This window comes from Atta colombica, unplaced genomic scaffold, assembly GCF_001594045.1.
Source record: "Atta colombica isolate Treedump-2 unplaced genomic scaffold, Acol1.0 scaffold321, whole genome shotgun sequence".
NCBI classification, from domain to species: Eukaryota; Metazoa; Arthropoda; class Insecta; order Hymenoptera; family Formicidae; genus Atta; species Atta colombica.
The window spans coordinates 663288-672189 of NW_017259428.1; the positions used below are offsets into that span (position 1 = coordinate 663288).

Below are 8902 nucleotides of genomic sequence, written 5' to 3' on the forward strand. Positions count from 1 at the left end.
GTATATATAATTTATTTAAAGTATAGATATAAACACGTTTATAAAAATGAGTATAATTCATGAGTGTAATACATTCTTACGTTCACGCCAACAGTTACTGGATGCTTTGTGTTACGTCATTAAATCAACAGGATCAAATGTAAATCCGCTACAAAAATCCAGCTTCCATTGAACAGTAAACATCAACTAAAAGTAACATAATATCGATGATATAATTTTATACTCAACAATATACAATAAATGTAATATAACACATGTTCTATGTATTATATTACAGTTATATTTGATTATTTTTTAGTATAAAATTATATTAAAATATTACATATCCAAAATGTTGATTTTTTTACTGTTTATGTCTCTTACTGCTTAAGTTTTTTGTACACAGCTTTTACTAGAATTATTAACATTTACTGTTAATAATGATTCTAATTATTACAAATAATCGATTTAACCCTTTAGACTAAATTAAAACCCATTTAATTTATGTTAAATGAAAAGTACCAATTAATTTCCAGAACCAAAGTACCATAACTAGGTATAAAAAAACAATGAATACTTAGTTTAATAACAATTAACGACAATTCTAAATTACAGATGTAACATAAATATAATTGAATGGATCCAATTAGATTCACTGTTAACTTTAGAGGATTAATGATATTTATTGCAAAATACAAAATAATAATTCATATTTATAGAAGAAGGTGCAACTGCACGTTTCTTCCAAATTTTAGCCTGATAGATTAAAAATTATGTTTTTTCCGGAGCAATGAGCCGTTTCTGTGCGACGAGGTGCGAGAGGTGATAGTCTACTTTGGAGAATAAATAATAACGTAAATACACGGCGATATATTGCGAATAAATAACGCGGTGATGGAGTAAATATTAATAACGCGCGCTCGACAACGTGTCCTGATACTCTGCGTTCGATTTAAAATCCGATCGCATTCTTGTTGTTTACAAGGATAAATGCAATATAAAAGTCCGGGGAAAAATATTTCCTCTCGCGGAGGAATAAACGGCAGAGTCATGAGTCGCGGGACGTATTTTGTTGTAACGCACGATTGCTGTCGTCATCTCATCACATGTGCAGAAATCAACAAAGTGAAGTACAAGTCATTACACCTTTCACGCGCGTGCAAAATGAAGGTAGCTCTATCGGCTCCGTGTCGTCACTCGTTTCGTAATCCCTGCACTCGTATAAACGAGCGTGATAAATGATTTTGTGAGAACAAAGTCTCGAGAGTTCTCTCTTAAAAAAAAAAAAGAAAAAAAGAGCTGACAAGAAAAAGAACTGACACGTGGAAACGTAGTACAGCGCATAATGACGAATGAAGAAAAAAGATACGCGTGTCGGTCGTTTTTACACCAAACTATGTGATATATAAACGGAAAAATTTTTCATAATTTTTTCCTACAAGTTCCGCTAATTGTCCCAATTTTTCACTCGCCAACGAGTTAAAAAATAAATTAATATATTATATTTAATCAGAGTTTTTTTGTCGAGATGACACTTTTCGAATTAAAAAGTGAGTTACATTTATTTTTCTTTTTTCTTCACGCCGCACATCTGTTCCTGACTTAAGTAGATTATTATGTAAAAAGAAAATATTTGCATATATATTGTGTTTATAAGGTATCCATGCATATTCATTGCATAACATTCGCGGACACTGAAATACACAGCATCTATTATTATGTTTCCATTTTGCAGTCTAGACTTTCATCTAAACAATTCATATATTTTTTGGAAAATCATACAGATAGCTTCCTGAAAATTTTATCGAGAGGAGCATCAATTACGGTCACTTTATTTTTATTTTCAACCCGCTGTATCTCGGTTATGCGATTTGTGCATTGCATGTGTGAAATTTAGATCAACACAATGTTTCGTTAACATTCAGTACACTGACGTATCTCATGAATAATTTTACAATTTAAACACATGGAGAAATGTATTATCTTTTTTAATCCTCCGGAGCTGATAAAGTCTGTAACGTAATTATTGACACTGAGTCTATACGATTCATTTATGTTTGTAATTAAAAAATATTAATTAATTTCAAGAAACCAAAATGACATAATTAACTAAATATAAAATAAATATAAATATAAAAAAAGAGTGAATGTTGAATATATTTTAAGAAGAATGATATAAATTTGCAGATGTAACATAAAAGATTGAATTGTTTGACGTTTTTGACAAAGAGATTTATAATTGAGTGGTCCAATAGACCTATGTCAGTTTCAGAGGATTCATCGAAAAACAGCCTCTGGAATTTATTGTCATCGTTATCTCTGTAGTGCTGAAGTCACGGATTTCGTTTTGGCCATTTGACTAGATCAGACGTAATAGACTGTGCATTCTTTGATTTATCATCTGTGTTTCATTAAGTCTTGCGTTGATCTACGATAGAAATTGGTCCGAGATTTCAGACAGAGAAAGAATTGACCAATGGCATTGATTATGTGACCGAATTGTTCAAATGTGATTGAACAATTTCTAACATAATAGACACAAAATTTAGAAAAGAATTATATCAGTCTCTCTCTCTCTCTCTCTCTCTCTCTCTCTCTCTCTCTCTCTCGCAGAGAGATACTGATATAATTTCTTCTTAAATTAAAAAATGAGATGAAAAAGAGAGAGAGAGAGAGAGAGAGAGAGAGAGAGGAGGGGGGGGAGAGGTAATGTGATTCAAGTTACCTTATTTTTATAATAAAACTGCTAATGACAACTTCGTAGGAATGTCCAGTTTATTTTTATTACGTATATGAAGATAAATAGAGGTGGACTTCATTCATGTTTTCGAAAGTTTTAAAATCGAGATGTTATCGCGGAATTAGCAGATCGTGTGGTTATGGAGAGCAGTGAGATAGCGTCGTTATCTCGAATTACACAGGTGCCTTCGACTTAACTCGAGTATCTCCTCTCTCTCTCTCTCGATCGCGCGATTGTTTCTTTCCTCCTCTCTCTGTTGATTTTTTTCTTGGTAATTAGACTTGTATATAGATATGCTATATTTATATCCCCTTGAAAACGCACCACCGAAAGATTCATGGCTGCGTCCAAGATAAGATAGAAACTAGAAGCTCGTTCTCTATCGGCGGGTGTTAATTAAACGCACATGTTCGTTACGAGTTCGTTCGATCGGTGTACGTGTACGAGAAGAAATCATTGATGTTGCGTGTCTACAGTATCAGGCAGGTTTCATTCGAATTTGGACAGTAGTATTATATATAATCGCTCTTTTTACGAGCCACGTTAAAAATATCAGCAACAAATAAAAAATCGTCCTCTGCGTGCATTGCGTTAATGATTTGTTACAATTATTTGTTATTTTCTGTATATTAATATACATTTGTATTTTGTATATATTGATATAATTTATGCAATTATATTTATGCAATATTATCGGGATCGTGAAAAGTTAGAACATAATAAAAAATTAATTTAATCACTTTTTTTTTACTCGTTAGTTTTTATGTTATAAATCAAATAAATAAATAAGGACCGAACACGAAATTGAATTTTGCGAGATACTGTTTGGTTTAATAATATTTATGTGTAAATTTTAAATACCTTGTCCAGCTAGAATAAACTACGCTTCGATTACGTCAGAGTTGTTAGTATTATTATGAAATTGACGATCAATTTAATTGGTGCTATTATTATTTCAATTTCAGTTTATGATTGTGTCACAAGTTCAGCAATAATCTGCGCGCAGTTCGAGGCGCAGTTTATGTAACTAGAAGATGTAATTAAAATTTACATAAATATGATTAAGCTTCGATCGTACGTGGCCCTTGCTTCATTTATTCATATTGTAGTCTAGTTTATCTTATTATCGTTTAGTTTCTATAAATATGCATAACGTGAATGTCGAACGAGATATAAGCCGTGGTCGTTTCTTACAACAATTCTATAAAATGCGAAATAGCGCATCTTATGCTATCGCTCGGTCGTTGACACCGCCGATCGATCTGCACGGATTTATTCGCGCGTCATCTACGTTCTTCGTGTATGCGTGCACGGTATTTGTGTGGACACACAATTGCACGTCTGACCACCTGTACTGATTAGTGCACACTTGGGACAATACGAGATACTGCGAACGTTGCATGCAGATGGTTCAGATCAGAGTGAGAAGAACGCGTTTTGTCGCGAAGACAATCAATAGCTTCCGAGCTGTAAACTGTGTAAATTAACGAATAAAGAGTTAAATAAAGAGTTTTATAAGACTTAAGAATAGTGTAAACAAATAAATTTTCTTTTTATATTTCAAACAAATATCGATTGCACTTTAATAAAAAAATGTTTGATACTTGTAATTGCATAATTACGTCGTGATAAAAATAATTATAGAGTTCTATTTTTATAGTTATTATTATGCTACAATGTTAGTATAATAATAAAAATAATAATTTTATTTTTAGTTCTGCTAAATAAATATTACATTTAATTGGCATTAGAAATGACTATAAATTATAGTTTAATTATGTGGTAGTGGTAAACATTTTTTTCTCTCTGCGTATAATATTTCAATAGAATTTTAATTCGAAGTTTAATATTTACAATGCTCGGATGTTGAAAATCATCATGAATCGACAAGGATTATTTAATGTTACGCAATTGACCTCCAGTCTTATTTTATAGGTTTTCATATCTTAATTTTTTTGTTTTGATATCGAAGTTTTTGAAAAGCCGAATTTTCAATTTAGACGAAAATATATCTTTAAATATATTATTATAATCTCGTTTCATCGTGCAAGTTTCGAGATGACATTTAACGGGCGGTAGATAAAATGTTAGAATCTTGTGGATTCTCATCTATCATAATTTTTTTTATTTTGAGATGGTGAGTGGTGTTGAGATTCTGATGATTCGAATTTTTGATCCGGACGAAAATATACAGAGTATTTATAAAAAACATTCAGCGTTCATATGATAGATAGTACACATTACACTGAATAAAAAGTTTTAGTAAAAATAGATTGAAAATTGAACTGTTTCCGCGATATAAATAATTTTGTATGATAGTATCATGACTATATGTAGTTGGCTCCTACGTGTCACATACTCGCATGCGACGTGAAAAGAGAGAAATTGAGATAAATAGTACCTGATAGTCTATTTGGAACAATTACAGATCCAATGAGGTGGATCTTCCATAATGACCATTCAATTGCAATGCCCGATTGATGTCAACTACTGATGAAATCTTTCATAAGATGAAATTGAATGACATTCAATGCGGTTTGTAAACACTGATGTATAGCAAATTCGATCATTTGCGCTACGCTACATTAGTATACACTAAAAGCTGCTACACAATAAAATTAGTAAAGTTAACTGTAAAGATATATAAATAAAATCTTTTAAACGATTCACTACTTTAATAATGAAAGATACTTTATATGAAATAGTCTTTTTAAAATATACATATATTAATCCAGTGTGAATGATCGAATTTACTACAAGCTAAATCTTCACAGAGTATTAAAGAATTTCTCAAGATAAATGTAATTACGTAAATGTAATTATACAATAACTAAGAAGCTTTTAAGCTTTGAATCTTAGGTGCTTAAACAATTCAGTTAGTACATGTAAATTCGCATCAAATTAAGCTTTAGCTTGACTGTTTACTTGACTTAAAGACTTTATTCCTTATTTGTAAATCTTCACGTCACATGTAACATGTAGAAGCCAATGTCAGTACGATACTAACGTATACAACTATTTATATCTCAGAAATCAATTTTTGACTGAACTGTTTCTAAACTATATTTGCTAAGAATTTTTTACTCAGTATGGTGTGTGGACTATTTACCATAAAAGCTTAATGTTTTTGTATATTTTGTCATTATAATTTCGGAATTAACTTAGTATCTGAAAATTAGAAAAATGATTGAATTTACTAGAATATTTATAATTTTATTGGGGGTTTATTTTTGTAATTTTTACCTCTTTTCGAAATATAGAATTGTCTCTTTGTCTCATCTTGTAAACCTTGAGCTGATATTTGAAGGCGATAGATAAAGTGTAGCGGATTTTCGGGTTAGTTTCATCTGATATCGAATAACACAACACCTACACAGTCGTCGTACTTGCATGCGACGTACAAAGAGCGCGATGGATGACGCAAGCGGGACAGAGTGCCTGCGTCATGGAAACCAACCGCGACCTGAACGGGAATCGCGGGATGATTAAAACGGGCGGAGATATTTCGGCGTTATCTATGCGTCTGGATATAACAGTGTCAATAGAAGTGTTCTCTTTGACGTTGGCGACCTTCACAAGCACGTGGAGCCAGTGACCGCGCTTCCTAAAGAACGTGTTTAATTTTTAAAGGAAAAGCGTTTCTAAATATCTTATAATAAATATATATCTTGTCGTGTCTATGAATTCAATATTACATAACTAATTAGCGATTTATATTAATGATGACTTAGCAGCAAGAAGTTATCAATAGTAAATATCAATAATAAATATTATCAGATAACACGTGTTTGTCTGAGTTGCTAAAAATAAAATTCAGCAGGCTGGATTAAAAAAAAATTGAATGTCACGCGAAGTATTAATCGCATCGCGTTCTATCAGTTACTCTACCTTCACACTTCTTTTGCTGATCGAGGATCCATTCCAGCGATTCAACAGACCGACGAACACAAACCATTTGCTACAAGAATTAATCCGCGCAAATTACTACATAGTAATGACACTTGTATGAGAACTCAAGGGGGGATATAATAATACGTACACGGTAAAACGTCGCGCACAAATGTGCCGCTGCGAGCATTTTAATTATGCATATTCAAGAAGCGTGCATAATTAGAAGTGTGCGTTCGCGTGAAGAATTCCACGTGCACGACGACGTAAATCTCTTAGTACCTCCATTACGGGAGAGATATATTCCCGGACTCATTTTCCATACGAGCGCGACAAATTGCGATAATTACGGCAACTGTTACCGCGACTGGCGCGTTTGCGCGGCTGGACACTTTTTGCTTAGAATGTAAATTCCGTTTCTTGCTGCGGCAGTATTGTGTTTCGCAGTTTGACGCAGTTGCATCTTGGGCATGTATCACGTGTGGTTATCTTTCTAGAATTATAAACGCCGTCCTCAGGAGCTGTCGCGACTCCAAGGGTTAATCGGTATAATCGTGACGAATGGAACGGGACGACGATCCAATGTCTCGCAATGAGAAAATTGACATTGAAGTAATAAAAGTGAAGAATAAAGAAATATATTTATATTAAAATAAATAATAAATTAAAGCGCATTAAAATCTAATAGATCTAATAACGTCAAAGACAGTCGTTTAATATAATTGTTGCAAGATTGTCAGACTGATGATTATTAATCGTTGGAAAATATTGCGATATAATTTATCGTAATTATTCTGACCGCTTTATTCCTTTCTCTCTCTCCATATACGCCCTAGAAATATTTTTTCCGCCCACGTTTGCGAAGCAATCGGAGGAAGGTGAATGACGGCGAACGAGACGAGATCTCTCTCGTATCTCTCTGAAATACATAAATCTCGGCTATTCTAAATGCTCTTAAATCGCGCGATACAAATTGAAGGCAATGTCTCCTCGAATCTTTGACCTCCTTTGGCAGAACTAACTTTTCTTCTCATCTTTGATGGAGCGTAATGATGCTTAGCGATGTGTAGCGCTATATGCATCCAAATGAACATTACGAGCTGTACTTTAAGCTTCTGTATTTTTCCTTTGCAATTCCCTATTTGTCGATAACTTCTTTGAGGAGAGGGAGGTTCGAAATTTTCCGCTCGTTCGAAACATGCAGTTTTGCGAGAAACACTTGCGAGTCTTAAAAGATTGCAAGACTCATCGAATTTCTTCTTTAATTCATTCTCTTTATTCATTATGTTAGAGATCGATCGGAACTATTACTTTCTTCTATTTTTTGTCCTATGAATTATTTAGGAACGAATCGAAGAATGATTAGGAGAACAAATTCATCAAATTTGCTATTTTAATGAGAAAAATTATTTTGTTTTATATATGTATATTTTGTTTTGTTATATTTTCCATTTGATTTAAGGATATTATTTTAATTGGAAAAAATTCATTAAAAATTCATTCAATGAATGCCTTGTAATTTTTTAGTATTTGTACGGAAAGAACAATTTTGTTAAAGTATTTAAAAATTTAGATAGATACAGATTTGAAAATAATTTTGTTGGATCAAAATAATTCTGCCAATGTGAATTTCAATTCTCCCAGTAATAGCGATCAAGAAATAAAGTATTTTTATTGTTTCGGATCATTTAAAAATCTGAAATGATTCTGATATACTTATCTAAGTTTTGACAAAGAGTTTTTACATCATAGAAATCAGATTATTTTTTATTTTAAACTTATCTACCAAAATTTACGATTAAAATATGATTGAAATTGATATTGTCTTTAAAAATCTTAGTTGCCGGTAAATAGTTAATTATATAGGAAACGCAAGCACACATGATGAGAATATTGAAAAATATTTTGATATTTTAGCAATTAGTCTAAGTCATTTTATATAATAATTTTAGTTCAAACAAAATTTATAGATTTACATCTTGTTAAATTGTTAGATATTTTAACAAAATCGTTCTTTCTTTGTGTCTTTTTGAAATATCGCTTACATCAACTCCTAATTTTTTATTCGGGAATGTATCTTATGAAGAAATTATCTGTTACGAAAGAGAAAGAAAAATAGCTGCATCGTCATTGTGGGTTCTTATCAGCATAACATAATGGGACTTCGATGTCATATAAATACGCATGAATCAACAACGCGGGGATTTTTATATAAAGTACATGCGCAAATCTTGCGTTCACATGGAATCATGGTATATACATATATGTATTTACATATACATATATATATATATA

The 8902-nt window shown here is 32.1% G+C and overlaps 1 protein-coding gene across 1 annotated transcript in view; it reads left to right on the top strand.

Annotated features, from left to right (window-relative positions):
• The window catches only part of LOC108690447 (hairy/enhancer-of-split related with YRPW motif protein 2), a 52333-nt gene that overhangs the window by 2397 nt on the left and 41034 nt on the right, over window positions 1-8902 (top strand). The gene's annotated exons all lie outside the window — the stretch shown is intronic.